The sequence below is a fragment of the Tenrec ecaudatus genome, chromosome 3 (assembly GCF_050624435.1).
Source record: "Tenrec ecaudatus isolate mTenEca1 chromosome 3, mTenEca1.hap1, whole genome shotgun sequence".
Taxonomy (NCBI): Eukaryota; Metazoa; Chordata; class Mammalia; order Afrosoricida; family Tenrecidae; genus Tenrec; species Tenrec ecaudatus.
This window is the reverse complement of record NC_134532.1, coordinates 26,147,592-26,160,087: the sequence shown is the minus strand read 5'-3', so window position 1 is coordinate 26,160,087 and position 12,496 is coordinate 26,147,592.

Sequence of the window (12,496 nt, the reverse complement as noted above, 5' to 3'; positions counted from 1 at the left end):
ATCAGATGCAAATGCCTTAAAAGTTTATTGAAAATGTGCTTGTGATTCCTGGTTTTGCCTGGCTACCTACCTTAGTTCCGTACATTTAGGTAAAGTCTGAAAGAGCAGACAGTTCCACATACATAATTAGCCATGTGAATTCCTTGATGGCTTAGATTTTGGTTCAATTTAGGGTTATAGAGTGCTAGTGTCAGAGGCTGTGTGAGATTGGAATCTAGGTCCTGGGATTAATGTTCCTGGTTCAAGAACATGAGTCAATGGATAGCAACAGAACAAAAGTGTCATGAGTTAAGAGTCAGATGTTAGTGAACAGATTAAAGGGCTTTGTGTTTAGAATGTGTCATGCCTACCAGCTTATGTTTGGCGTTGCTTAGGGACTTATGTGTTATGGTATAAAGATATCGAGTTAGGGTTTCAACAGTATAGTTTTGGAAGGTGGTTTCTGATATTGAGACATTGTGTCATAAAGTTAGGATTAAGGTTGTAGAATACATTCAAAGTTGTTTTCCTGATTCAAACAATTGGGATAATTGAGTTCGGTTAGTTTGAGAGTGTATGGCAGGGGTCTTCAAACTTTTTATGCAAGGAGCCAATTCACTGTCCCTCAGGCTGTTGGAGGGCCAAACAATAGTTTTTTTTTAGAAAAACTGAACAAATTCATATGCACACTAGACAGGTCTGCTGCTAAGCAGGACAGGCAGAGGCGGCAAAAACAACTGGTGAACCTGATAAATATCCTCAGCAGGCCGAATGTGGTGAGGGCTGCGGTCTGAGGACCACTGGTGTATGGTGTTGGGATTTCTTAAGGAAATCCTAGTTTTTTTCCCAATTGGCTGTGGGTAGCAGGGAATCCTCAGGGTGTTAATAGACATTGTGGGTGTAAAGAGCTTTTCAGGTGGTTAGGGGTCCAGTGTTTTAGGATATTATCAGTGTGCTGTAAGGATGCTTACTGTGTGAAGGTGTAAGGGTTAATGGTTTGGGAGTTGTTGATTAGCAATTAATAGTGAGTTAAGTTTCAAGTTATTTTTGCGTGTTGAAATGTAGCCTACGTTTTTATATTTATTACCTATTTATGGCATATTTTGAATATTTTATGGATATGAATATTAATTTTTGATTAGAGGAAAATTTATTTCCTTTTGGAAGCCTTTTTTCCTCCTTAAAAATCTTATTTTGATTGCTCTAGTTAGAACATACAATTTTTAATATCAGTAGTGAAAGTGAACATTGATGTTTGTCCTTTTTCTGAGGTGGGGTGATGTTTTTCTCTTTCCTCTAAGTCTGCCATTTTGACTTTTTAAAAATAGGAATGTATATTAGCATATTCACATATTGAACTATATTGTTTCATGTTACATTTGTAGAAGTGGTTTTTTTAATGAAAATCCTTTGACTTTGTTTAGTATGTTTCATGTGTCTATTTAGTTAATCCTTTTTTGCATTAATTACTATATTACAGAGCTTATTTTCTTATGTTAAATCAACTCTGTGGAAGATTCCAATTAATCATAGTATATAATTATTTCAGTGTGTTGTCTGACTCAGTTCCCAATATTTTCGAGCACTTTTTCATGTAGATCCATTATAAATATTGGTCTACAGTTTTATTGAAGTATCATTATCTGACCTTGTTAACAGTTTATTACTGGTCTCATAGAAAATGTTAGTAAGTGTACTCTCACAACTATTGTTATGTTTTCACCCAATAACTTTTGAACTTAAGGAAAAAAAGTGTTTATGCATACTGTGTGAATCCTCTGGTCTTTAAAATATTTCAGAGTTTGCCTTGAGGTTCTCATGGAATTTAATTGTGATTCAGTTAATTCTGGACCCTCTGAGCATCTTGAAACCCACTCAACTCATAGATCACTTGTTCTGGATGGATCCTCTGGTCTGGCAGCTGACCCCTCAGTGTAAAGCAGTGTTTCTCAAAATTCCTAATGCTGTGACCTTTTAATACAGTTCCTCATGTTGTGATGACCCCCCCCCCAACCATAAATTTTTGTTGCTACTTCATAACAGTAGTTTTGCTACTGTTATGAATCCTAGTGTATATATCTCATATGCAGAATGTATTTCTATTGTTACAAATTGAACATAATTAAAGCATAGTGATCAATCACAAAAACAATTAGAAATATTTCTTTCTAATTATACATAAACGAAAATTGGTATAGCCTGGGTAACAGTCTGGTGTAGCATGGTGTAACATGCTTGAAGCCTGTTGTAGCATTGGTAACAGTCTTGAAGACTGGTGTAGCATGGTGTAACATGGTGAAGCATGGGTAACAGTCTTCACGTTGAAACCTGGTGTAGCATGCGTAACAGTCTTCAAGTCAGGGACTGATATGTGGGTGTATCTGTGTTTTCTGATGGTCTTAGGCGTCCCTTGTGAAAGGGTCATTCGACCCCCAAAGGGGATGTGACCAACAGGTTGAGAGCCACTTGCGTAGAGGGATAAATTATTTACAGTAATCTTGATGGAAAAATAGTCACTCACATCTGAGTGACTGTGTGCTTCCCTCACACTTGGGCCCACGATGGGAAATACTCTGCCATAAGACATGCTGGGTGGATCATAGAGAATTTCCTTCAGTCTCCCTCCAGGAGAATGGTGTAAATCATTGAAGGCAGGAACGAATTCCTCAGTGATTTTATCATCACTTTGTTCTTTCTTTCTTTCTTTCTTTTTCTTTTTTTTTTTAGCAAAGGAAACCCACTCCTTCTTTTTAATAAGAGAATTTATGTTCCGGCAAAGTTCACATGAAAGGTTTGATATCTGTTACCATGGAAATAACTTTTGTAAATATAACTATCACATTATTATTTTGTGGCTGTCTTGTGTATTGATTAGTGGTTTATGAGGCTGTCAATTTTAGGTGTCATTGAGTTGATTCCTGTGTTGGACAGGGTTCTCTAGAGAGACAAGACCAGATTGCTAGTAATTATATATAAATATATTTATAAAGCTAGATATATAATACAATAAATGAACCATTAAATTATATACAGATAGATAATACAAGAAATTAACAGTTAAATTATAAAGCAGTGAGACACTAGCAGTCCTTTAAGGCTTGAAAGCTGCCAGTTGCCAGTCCCTTTCTGTAGAGAGAGCTGGGCTATATATACCCAGGCAGCAAACAGCAAGGCAGGTCACCAACTGTCATCAACTGTTGGTCCCCAGGTTCCAGAGACCAACATTCCAATCGTGTGGGCTTAAAGGGACCTCAACTTACAGCGACACAGTCCACAGGCTAGACATCCCACAAGTAGTGTACCCTTTTAAATTTAGGCACAGGACAAGCAAGGTGAGGCTCACCAAGCCATTTATCCCTCTGCCCTTCAGTTAATCCTACTTGTGTTTATTGGCCAGGCTGGCACAATAAACTATCGCAATTCCACATTCTAGGGACCCAGTACACAACAGAAGGAAACACTGCATTCTCCTTTAACAGACTCGCAATTTAGGATGAACCCATTGGTGCCGTCACTGTGTCAATCCATTTAGTTGAGGGATTCCTATTTTTCACTGCCCCTCTACTTTACCGGACATACTGTCCTTCTCCAGGGACTGCTCCCTTCTGACAACATTGTCCAAAGAATGTAATATGGGCTCTCACTCTCTTTACCTCTAACTAGCATTCTGAGCCCACTTCTTCAAAGACAGACTTGTTTGTGCTTTTGGAGACCAATGTTATTTCAGTATTCTTGGCCATCGCTACAATTCAGTCAAACCCATTCTTCTTCAGTCTTCCTTATTCAGTGATCAGCTTCCACATATGAGGCCATTGAAAATACGGGGTTTGGGTGAGTTGAACCTACTCCTCAAAGTAAGATCCCTGCTCTCCAACACTCACAACAAGCCTAATAAGATTTATTTATCTAATACAACGTATCTATTGATCTTTTGACTGGTGATAGAATTACTCTCACCATTCTGTTGTTTTGTATTTTTTTGCATGAACTAACAGTTTTCTGGAAGGAGTTGGAATTTATTCAAGCTTAGATTAAGAATATTGCTCATGGAGGGGCCTGGAAGGCAACCTTTCTCTGCAACCGACCAAAATAAGACCCCTGAGTTGAAGCCTGTTTTTTAGACTTGGTGGTATGGTGAGCCTTATATTTAAGGTATGCTTGATGACTGGGCAGTACACAAATTGTGATGTTCTCTAGTTGTCTGACTTGCTGATTAGTTTTAGAGGAGCACTAGTCTACACACCTTATCCTATAACTGCAACCTCACATATCCCTGCCTTCAGAGACACCCTGGGGGTTGCAGAAGGGAAGTGACAATGCTATCCACGTAGCCACTCAGGCTAATGCCACCCTACTTTATCACAGCATTGCCTCTTCCCACCACATTCATATTGTTTTCCTGCCAAAATAGGTTCCTGGTGGAGCGTGTTTCACAAGCTCAAGCCTAGGCACTAGCTTTCCCCCTTCTCGCTAGCAGACCAAGACTATGGTACGCTGAAGCCTTTCACAAAGGCTTTAAAATTGGACAACCATAAACTCAAGAGCTTAAGAGAGTAGCAAATAAGGATTCCCCTGGCTTGTTTTCTTGTTTAGGAGATCTCTGTCTTGGCCAAGGTACATCTTGGATGTCCTATTGGTGTCCCCGTCTCACTGTCCACCTCTACAGCAAGTTTCTCTAGTTACCACATTCTACCCAACCATAGGCATTTCTTCACATACATTAGATATTCTAAAGAGTACCCATGAGGCAAGGGGTTTGAAGCAGGTTAAACTTGATGAAAAGCTCAGTGTTGTTGGAATGGCATTTATGAGCATTATTCAACTTGATCACATTAGCCAAATAAGTCAAGGGCTATGGTCTTAGGTGCAGTGCAGGCTGATAAAGAACATTCTTCATAAAATAAACCTTTCTGTTCCAGTTAGATTTCTGGTGAAAAGATGCTTACCTTCCATAGAGTTTGAGGGTTTTGAGGCCTATAAAACTTCCACTTTATACTGACAATAAATATTGAATATATAGATGTGGATCTAAAGTTAATGATATTTGATAAATTGGTAAAATTGCTCTGTAAATGTAGAGTGGGCTCTGTTTTTAATCCAGACTCCCTCAATTTAGAACATAATTTTGATCCTAGGAGTTGGGTGTGGTCACTATTTAGCACAAGAAGTACAGGCCAAGAACCTGCCATTTCTTTCTCAACATTGTCTGCTTGTCAACAAAGATTTGCCACAGAGAAATACAGTCCAGTCTAGAGAACTAGAAATCTGTTACTATTGTCTTGACATTGAAGCATCACAAGAAAGGATTTCAACTTCCAACTGGGTTGTGAACCAAATCCATTCACCTGGCTCCCAACAGGGTTAGCATCCCTGGGGCTATGTGGGGTGGGGTAGAGGTGGACTAGAGGAGCTAGAGGGGAAGCAGGAGGGACCCATGACCCCAGGAGAGTGCCAGTGTACAGGGGCCCAGGCTGTCCTGCCCATCAGGGAACATTGCAAGCCCTCTAATTACAAGTGAGGACCCACATCACAGGAAGGGGCTGTGCTATTGGGAATATAGTAATGGGAGGGGGTGCTCTAGGGGTATCCACGCAATGCAAGAGGAGGGACTGGGGGTACACATGTGACAAGATGGGCGGACCCTAGATTTAGGTTGTCAACTTAATTTTGGATGTCACAGAGCCGGTTTGACTTGTTCCCTGGCTCAACTAATAGAGACCATTATTGGTAGGGTGTGAACACTTGGTCACAAGCCTCAGGTTCATTGTTCCCAGGAGCAGGGAAGGGGTCGGGGGTGCTACCCTGTAGTCTGGTGACTATCTGCCCTCAGGGAGGATGTCTGTAAGCATCTGACCTCCCCACACAGCCTGGAGAAAGGCTGATACAGGTCACGGCAGTGCTAATAATACTGAATCCAGAGATGGCACAAAAGAATCTCAAAGACATCTTATGGTCCCTCAACTATCCTTCAGACCCGACCAGTTGCACATTAGTGTTGACACTTGCAAACACAGTACAGGCTGGTCATGAAAAGCATCACCCATTTCAAGTCTCCTACTCATACCCACTCACACACACTAGCCCTCGGTAAAGTGGCTTGTTAAATAAAGTACCTGGGTGAGATGACACGGTGTTCATACAAACTACTGAATGGGGTTACCTGGGGTTTATGGTACTGAGGATCTTCTCCCAGAACTGAGTGTTTTGGATATTAGAAATGGGGGAGGGGGCTTTATTTGCGTATCTTCCTATTTTACGATGGCAATTAAACCTGGATACTTTCAGAATACTCAATGTCCTACCATACACATAAATGAATAACCCAAAAGGATTTGATGTATACCACAATTTATTTCTTTTTAGACATTTAGGTTGTTTCTTGTTTCTGGTTTTATAATGAAAGTTACTATTTGGGTTAAAATAAAAAAGAGAGCATTCACATTCTTATTACCAGAAAAAAAAGCATTCACATTCTTATTATCAGAAATCACAGCAACAAACATGGCCATACTGTAAAATTTTCTTCATCACAATTATAATATTAAAAACAACAATAAAACATATTGTATTTTTAGTGAGAGTGTTCCCATTAGGACAGAAAAACACCAAAGTCTTAACTTTGCTAGAGTAGATGTCTTGGATGGCATTTAAAATGCATAAAGGTTTTTCTAAAATATTTAATAAAGCTTCTTGTGTTAAAGTGAATAGGATGTCCCAGAAGCACAGACTTATGACAACACTTGTTTTATTGCAGAGCATTCCATAAGATGTAGATAATAAAAATAGATTTCCTTCTAATCCTTTGATGGTGGCTAGGGTAGCAACCAAACTTACCTCTCCTGACCCTCAGCAGAATAAAATCACTGAAAGGCTAGGTATACATTCATAAAAATCTCTATCTAACTGGCACAACCAGAACAAATCTGAAATTATGTCCAGAAGCAACACTCCTTAGTTTGTTTATGTATGAAGTCTTCAATCTGAAGAGGAAAAACATAAAAAATTGTAGCTGAAAATCTTTTTCAGCAAGGGAAAAAGGAAAGGGCAGGTATAGCTTGTCGACCAGTAGAATCTTTGCAGGAGGAAAGAAACAAATGAGAAAGCCGTATCTCAGATTTAGGTTCTAAAAGGAAAGAAACGGGCTCTCTTGAGACAATGATAGTCACCTGGGCTCGAGATGGATGATCTTCAATGGGGCTTCACATCTTGGGTGCCATTAATCCTCCAAGGCCAAGCCAAGTAGCTCTAACATTGAGGCAACTTGAGCAGGTTGCTCCGGAGGTCTAGTGGGATAAACTATCCCACCTACTTTCTGTCGAGTTGGGCAGTCATTTCCCCAGTGACCTTTCTGTTTGTAGTATGGACATGGCCTTCTTGGAGGTCACAGATTAGGGCATACATTTGCTCAATGCCCTAATTGGGAGCATCTGAAGCAGGGTCCTCGTGGCACAGTCATGTGCTGCCCAATAACTAGTTTAGACACATCCACTCTCCCCTGGAGGACACTTGCTAACATTTGACATTTAACCTTATCTCTTTGTAGCTTACATAACGTTTCCTGATCCTCTCTACTGTTGAAAACTTTGAATGCTGCACAGAGAAGGTCTTGCTGTGAAGTCTGAGGTCCACATTGTAACCTTTAATGTTTCTTTTAGTGCCTGGAGCTGATGGTGAGATGAAATTTGAGTGAAGTACAATGACCCCTTCTGGTGTAGTAGGGTCTACACTTTGGTATACTTAAACCTTCTGAACATTGTGACAGACATTTGACAGAATTTTCATTTGATTCCTGAATGATTTCCCTAATTTTTTCATAACTGACTGCCTTGGTTGAGACTTTTGGTAAGCCCTCAAGGAGATACAAATCATATCATTTTGAAGAATTGGGTGCTCAGGACCATCTTGTAATTCCAATTAGGGTTGTGCTGGGGAAATACCTTGAAGTCCATGGACTTATCCCAGTTCTGGGCATGCACTTTATCACCTCTCTTGGTCAGCTATGCACTCTCCCTATCTTCAGGGGTCAAGGTCATTGTTAAAATCATATGGACGTCATGCCAGGTAAGATCATATGACTGAGATATTTAAAGTATTTTTATTGTTTACCTTTTATTTCATAATCATAAACTTAACTCTGCTTTCCAGCTGGACTCAGGGGGAATAAGGAAAGTAGGAAACCTGAAAAACTGGAGTGAGAGCACAAGATTAAATGATACTGCAAGCACATTTGGAACAGAAGGGTGGTTTCTCAAGCTACACAGGAATGGTCTGGTGCTTAAGAGAAAACATGAAAATCCAGATCAAATTTAATTATAGAGTTGTCCACAGTCAGCAATGGCGATCTTCTTGCTGCTCTTGCCATTCCTGGAACCAAAACACTCATGGCTTCCAAAATGTTCATGTCTTCTTTCACAGACCGAAGACCACGTGCTTGCCATCCAACCATTCAGTCCTAGTGGTGCTGATCAAAAACTAGGAACCGTTCGTATTGGGCCCAGCATTTGCATAGACAGGATGCCAGGACCTGTGTGCTTCAGGATGAAGTTCTCATCTTCAAATTTCTCTCCATAGATGGACTTGCCACCAGTGCCATTATGGCATGTGAAGTCACCACCCTGGCACATAAACCCTGGAATGATTCTGTGAAAGCTGGAACCATTATAACCAAAATCTTTCTCCCCAGTTCTCAGAGTGCGGATGCTTTCTGGTGTCTTTGCAACTTTGTCTACAAACAGATAGAAAGTGACGAAGCCATTGATGGCTATGTCGAAAAACACAGTAGGCTGATCATGGCTGGACACAACAGAACCAGACAAGACTACAAACTCAGGCAGCAGCATTTGCAAAGCCAATATATAAATTCTTTAATGCAAGTGTCTGAGTCCAATGTATAACATCCAAGATGTTTTCCTAGAACTGATAATTTAACAAGAAAGGGATATGAACTTTTACTGCTCCTGGGACATCACAGAGGGCAATGAAGGGGGCAGGATTTAAAGATGGATCCTTTGGGTCTGAACAAGCTGTCTTTGTACTGGAGAGAGCTGAACATCAAAGAGTGAGAGGCAGAGATGGTGCTGGCAGTAGGGGACAGGTGTCAGATGTCTTAAAACATGGTAAGGGTGGGAGGGGAACTGGTCACAAAGGAGAGGTGGGAAGAATGGACGATTACGGTATGGACAAGGGAGGGATTTGGTAGAAATTGTATGAGGTAACAAGGTCGGGGATATTGGATTATAGCTTGTGAGCTCAGAGGTGGTGGGAGGAGGAAGGCTGAAGAATGAGACCAGATAGCACGAGATATAGGGTTACAGTCTGGCAACTGGGAGAATGCAGCAGTATCCAAGGAGGTTGGAGAGACCTGAAGGGAGTTGTAAGGGGGAAGGGAGAAAGAAGGCTCAGTAGCAGTTTGGTCAGAGGTAATAGGCACTGAAATTGGCGGCACAGTGTGATCAGAAGGATCAAAGTCTGATTCTTAGTCTGAGAGAGGAACATTTTCCTGTACCAATAGGACTTGCATAGTGGAACCATTCAGACATAAATGAGGTTGAACATGAAGGAGAGAGAAAACTTGGAATAGAGGGAATATCAGAATATATTTTGTAGATTAAAAAGAAATTATTGAGATCTTGAATAATTTTTAAATCAAGTATAGCAGCTGGTGACCATCTTGAATTGTAATCCAATTTGTTCTGCAGTCACGCATTACATAAGAAAATCAGTTTTCCCCTTTGAATAAATGATTTAAGTCCCAGCGTATTGAAGTTTGCCAGTAAACAAACAAGAGGTATTTAATGCCATTGTTTAGTGTGGTAGTTATATAATTATTTGTCAATTTGATGATTAAGACTGAAGGGGTGGAGTCTAGCCTGTCAATCAAAATATAAGCAATGACCCCTATGTGGGTGTGGCCTCCTGACAATTCTGGGAATTCCAGAATGTCCTCCTTGGAGACAGGAGGCAGATTCTTTCCCTCTCTCTGTCTCCCTTTCAGCTCACTCCCTTAGAGACCCTCTACTGACCAGACCCATGGCACTACGCTGATAGACCCCATGCCCTGAAACTAGAGAAGCCACATGGAGACCCCTGCCAATGCTGAGATGCTTACACCACCACTGGATCCAAAGACTTTCTACCCACTGGCCTGGGATCATCCTGCATTAAGCGTCATTGCACGTGTTTCTTTAGTCTAAGGGGAACTTTATAGAGTGGTATCAGACATATGGCCTAATATTGGACTTGGGGCTTGAACTGGACGGTGTTGGGGTGCTTCCTTAATGTACAATTACTCTTTACATAAAATGCTTATAACATGACTTTCTATGGATTAGTTTCTCTAGCCTACATCAACACCCACAAGGCTGAATGTGCTCTCTGCGACCACACACCAGTTGATGCGAAGAGCCAGGGAGGTTCTAGACCTGGACCTTGGGTTCTCCCCTGCCCCGCTCCCGGGAAAAGGTACCGCACAGGTGACCATACTTTGCAAACCCACGCCCAAAGCACTAACGTTTTGTGCACCAGCTGCAACCACTCTCTTCCTGAGACGCATTTTCTTCGTAGTGAGAGAAACAACAGGCCCGGGGCTCACCTTTGAGCTGAAGAGGTACAAGGAGTCTTAGAGAAGGCACCACTGTGCAGAAAGGAAACAATGGGGGGGGGTTAGCAGAAACCCACAAGGCAAGGAATCTGGGAACCCGAGGACAAGACCCCCAGCCTGGGATTACCCCTTTCCCAGCGGGGATTCCCACCATGAGCCCCAACCAATTCAAAAGCTGGGGGATGGGATCGGCCTCCCAGGACACGTGCTCACCTCTCACCACGAGGGGCGCCGCCTGGAGAAGGCGAAAAGGAGAGAAAGGGCATTTGCACCCCAGCAGGGCTGATGGGTGCACCAGGATACCCCAAAGTGGCCACCGCCCACACGCGTGACCCTAGAGAAGAGCGCCCCTCACCTGGGAGCGCTGGCTACATGGTGCTCAGGTTGCCGGCGCTCCTCTAGCACCAAGGGCAGCACACCGTAAGTAGGAGCCGCCAGAAAAGCAACACTTCCGGCTAGGACATCGCCACTTCCGCCCCGTCTCTGAGCGACCCGGAGTGGGAGGAGCCGGCGGGGCCGGGGCTCCGCCTTCACTTCACCTTTGAGGCGGCTCTGGATCCGCTCATTGCCGCGGCTGCACAAACCCAGGTGCCTGCCGAAGCGGGGAGGGGCGGTGCTGTTGGGGGCGGGGCTGGGGCGGCGTGGGGAGGAGCCAGGGAGAGGCGGTGAGGCAACCAAGGGCCCTCAGCTCTGTCTGTGGCTGCCTCTGCAAAGGCTCAGGTAATGATTGCACCTGGGGGCAGAAATGGTACTTTCCCCAGCGCCGAGAGCGTGCATGGGGGACATAAAACAATGTACAATGTACGTGTGTGAGCCTGTGATCAGATTCCCCAAATGGGGCATCCTCCTAAGTAACGCGAACCACCCAACCATCCAAACCTGCCACGGTGTTAATGGGCTGAAGAAAGAATTGTAACTAATGACCTTTGAGGTAAAGGACCATAGTGCGCCACAAAGCATTGTCGTGTATGATTGCCTTTAGGAAAAGAGAAGTTCCTGGCATCATGTGGTCTAGGTAAATTATGTCAGTGTAACAAAATGTAAAAATAAAACTTAAGCAGGAGCACTAAAAAGTGATGGGAGAAAGGGGATGGAGTTAGAGTTTACTTTTATCTTGTTTTATTTTGCTTGAATGCTATTGGGGCAGTTAAACTTGACAGTTAAGTTCAATGATGCTTATGATTTACGTACTCTGCTAATTTAATATCACTTACCAGAGGTTCTATCAGTCCAGTGGTTTCAAGTGCATGAGCAAAATGTTTGTAGAGACTCTTCCAAGTTGAGAGGTCTGGAATTTAAATTTACTTCCTCTAAGTAACTCTTGTCTGCTGGGTCTCTCAGAAGTGCTTATGGGACAGATCAAAGTGAAGCATTTCCCTATTAATTTGCATCCATAAGGATTATGCTTCTCTCATGCCTGATACAGTAGAGAATTTCCTTATGAAGTTGTAGTCAGATTCCAAAGTTGCTGGTTGAAAAATGGAGATATGAGGATTGCAATACTTTGTTACATTTCCCAATATGGTCAGATAGTTCCACAGATGATACAGAAAACTCTGTGTCACTTATCAACAAATATTTACTGAATTGAACTGATTTATGTTCCTAGGTCTGATGGAGCCACCTTATACTTAGATGTTGGGAAACAGAGAGTAGATTTTGTAACTAAAAGGGGACTTCTCTTAAAATACCTGCCCTGTTCGACTGGGTAGGCTAGAGAAACAAATCCAGGGTCACTCATAATGTGTAAGAAGGAGCTTTATACCGAAGAGTAATTGGATATCAAGAAAAGACCCCAATCCAGATCAAGTCCATAAGACTGATATGAGCCCATAAGTCAAATACTAGTCCATAGATTCCTCTTCAGACTCACACAGCACATGCAATGATGCTGATTGCAGAAAGATCACAGGTCGG